The sequence below is a fragment of the Bison bison genome, unplaced genomic scaffold (genome assembly GCF_000754665.1).
Source record: "Bison bison bison isolate TAMUID 2011002044 unplaced genomic scaffold, Bison_UMD1.0 scf7180017846470, whole genome shotgun sequence".
In the NCBI taxonomy this organism is placed as follows: Eukaryota; Metazoa; Chordata; class Mammalia; order Artiodactyla; family Bovidae; genus Bison; species Bison bison.
Window position 1 is genome coordinate 164,308 of NW_011477043.1, and position 2,755 is coordinate 167,062.

A 2,755-nucleotide genomic window follows, 5' to 3' on the forward strand; every position below is an offset into this window, starting at 1 on the left:
GTCCAGGGAGCGGCCCCGAGGGACTGAGTCTGCGAGCAACACAGCTTAGCGTCTGGAAAGAGCTGCCACCTCCGGCTGTTGAAACTCAAGCACCTGTGTTTAGTCGCTCAGTCCTGTCTGACTCTTTTCGACGCCACGGGCTATAACCAATCTCCTCTTATCCGTGGGGATTCTCCAGGCAAGAAGACTGGAGTGGGTTGCCATGCCCTCCTCCAGGGGATCTTCCCAACCCAGGGATCGAACCCAGGTTTCCCACATTGCAGGCAGATTCTTTATTGCCCAAGCCACCAGGGAAGCCGGAGAACACTGGGGTGGATTGCCACGCCCTCCTCCAGGAGATCTTCCTGACCTAGGAATCTAATAGGGTCTCCTACCTTGCAGGCAGATTCTTTACCAGATGATTTACCAGGGAAGCCCACACACACACACACACACACACACACAGACACACAGACACACAGACACACACACAGACACACAGAGACACACGCGCGTGCACCCATGCACCTGCACACGTGTGCTCACACACACGCACGCACGCACACACGCACACACACACGCACGCACACACATGCACATGTGTACACGCACAGAGATGATCCCGGGTCAGATAAACCGCTAACACCCAGAGAAGCCTTCCTTCACCCACAAAGGCTCCCATGCAGTCTCCTCAGACTAGACTCCTCGCCAGGTTTCCTGTGAGGAAGCACAGCGCCCGGGGTCCAGGAGAAACCCACGCCACATCCCTGAGCCAAGAGCCCCAAGACTCAGCCCTGAGCACGGACTCTCACCGGGAGTTTGACAGGGAGGAGAGAGCCCACTGCCTGCCACAGCAGCTCCACAGCCCCCCGGTTTGTGGAGAACGTCTACCTCCTCCGACAACGCCTCACAAACAGGACGGCCTGAGGAGACAGTCAGCCTGGACAGATGGACTGACCTTGCAGGAGATCCCAGGAGAACTGCGTGTGAACAAAGCCCGGAGCTGGGACCCACACCCTGACCTGCTGTCTCCCCTGGGGCAGCAGCCTGGGCATGGGGGACCCAGCCCCGTGAGGCTGAGGACCATCATCTCCTCCCGGGGGGCCTTGAGGACCACCCGGGGAGTCTGACCACAGCAGGGGCCTGACCTCAGAGTAAGAAGCCCAAGAACACAGAGCCACACGGCCCTCACCATGAGACTGTGACTGTGGTCCCCAGCTGGCCCCAAACACATCTCTTCCCCAGTCTCCTACAAGCTTCAGGCCAGGGTCTCCAGGGAACGGTCTGGGAGGAGGAGCAAAGAGACCACTCACCCAACCGGAAGAGTCTTGAGATCCCAGCCCCGCCATCCACCCTGTTCCCCGAAACCTATGACCAAGGCATGCTGAGTCTCAGGCTGGGGTCGCTCCCAGTTTTCCTGAGTTTGAAAACTTCTTAGGATGAGAAAGAGCCAGGTGCCTGCTCAGACAGACCCTGTACCTGCCTGTACCTGGGTCAGTCTCCCTGGATGGAGACTGGTGACATCCCAGCCCCAGGGCCTGCATCAAGAGCTGAGAGGAAGGTATGGAGGAGGGGGCTGTGGATTTTGGCTTCCCATCGGGCCCCATCTGGAAGACCTCAGAGGCTGGTGAGCCAGAGGGCCCCCTCCCTCTCCCCCCAGGAACTCCCAGGTCAGGGGCTTGATAGCCAGGGCCCAACCTGTCCTAGACCCACAACATATGGGGCAAAGCAGGTGATGCTCATCTTCCTAGCACCTAGGAAGCACCTTCCCCTGGAGGCTCCACTTCTGCTCATGGAGGCAGCTCACACACACACACACATACCCTGCAGGGCAAAGAGAGGGCATGGTCGGAGACAGGACTAGAGAGAAAAGCCTGACAGAAAGCTGGGCTTCTTTTGTAATGGTGGAGTAATGGAGGCTTGGGGTGCTGGGCAGAAAGGAGGGGCCAATCGTTATTTCCCCCTTCCCCCACAAAGCCCCTCCCCACCTCCCTCCCACCCTACTCTTCCTTCTGCCCAGAGGGAACCAAGGTCAAGATCCCTGAGGGAGGAGCCTCCTGGACTGTCGGGGGCGATGGGGAGGGGGTGGCGTGTGGCAGGGGCTATGGGAGCTCTGTGCACGGGAAGGCAGAGGCGGCCCCTAGCAGTGACCCCAGCTGGAGAGTCAGTGGGCGCGGACATGCCAAGCAGTGGGCAGACAGACAGAACCTGGCAAGACCCCTCCCCCCCCCTGCCCACCAAGACTCGAGTCCACGGTCAGGAAAGGCACCAGCTCAGCAGAGCAGAAATGGGGCCTGTTCAGATCCACACCCAGGAGGAGAATCCTGATGGCCCCACATCCAGACAGAAGGAAGGCACCCCCTCCCCACTGCCCTCTCCACCGGCTCCCTACAGACCTCACAGCTTGGCACAAAAGCTCCTCTCCACCTCAGATATGTATTTCACAGGCTCAGTGCTGAGAAGACTTTAGGTGTATGGGTGTACGGAGCGTACAAACAAGCCAGTGTGGAAACTCGTGAACAGCGTGCAGAGGAGGCCCGGTTCTGCAACGCCTGAGCTGATGAGGGTGCCCGCAGGCTCCTCTGGGCCACCTGCCAAGGGAGTAACAGCAGTTCGGATGCCACCATCCAGACCAGGAGGGGAGCACGGCTCTCTGCACCTAACCTGCGCGGCGAGGACGTCTCTGCGGGGGAAGTGGCCACACACCACCCGCAGCACCTTGGTGGAGGCAAGACTGAGCACCGGGAGCAAGCGGCGGGTGAGGTCGGTGGCATGG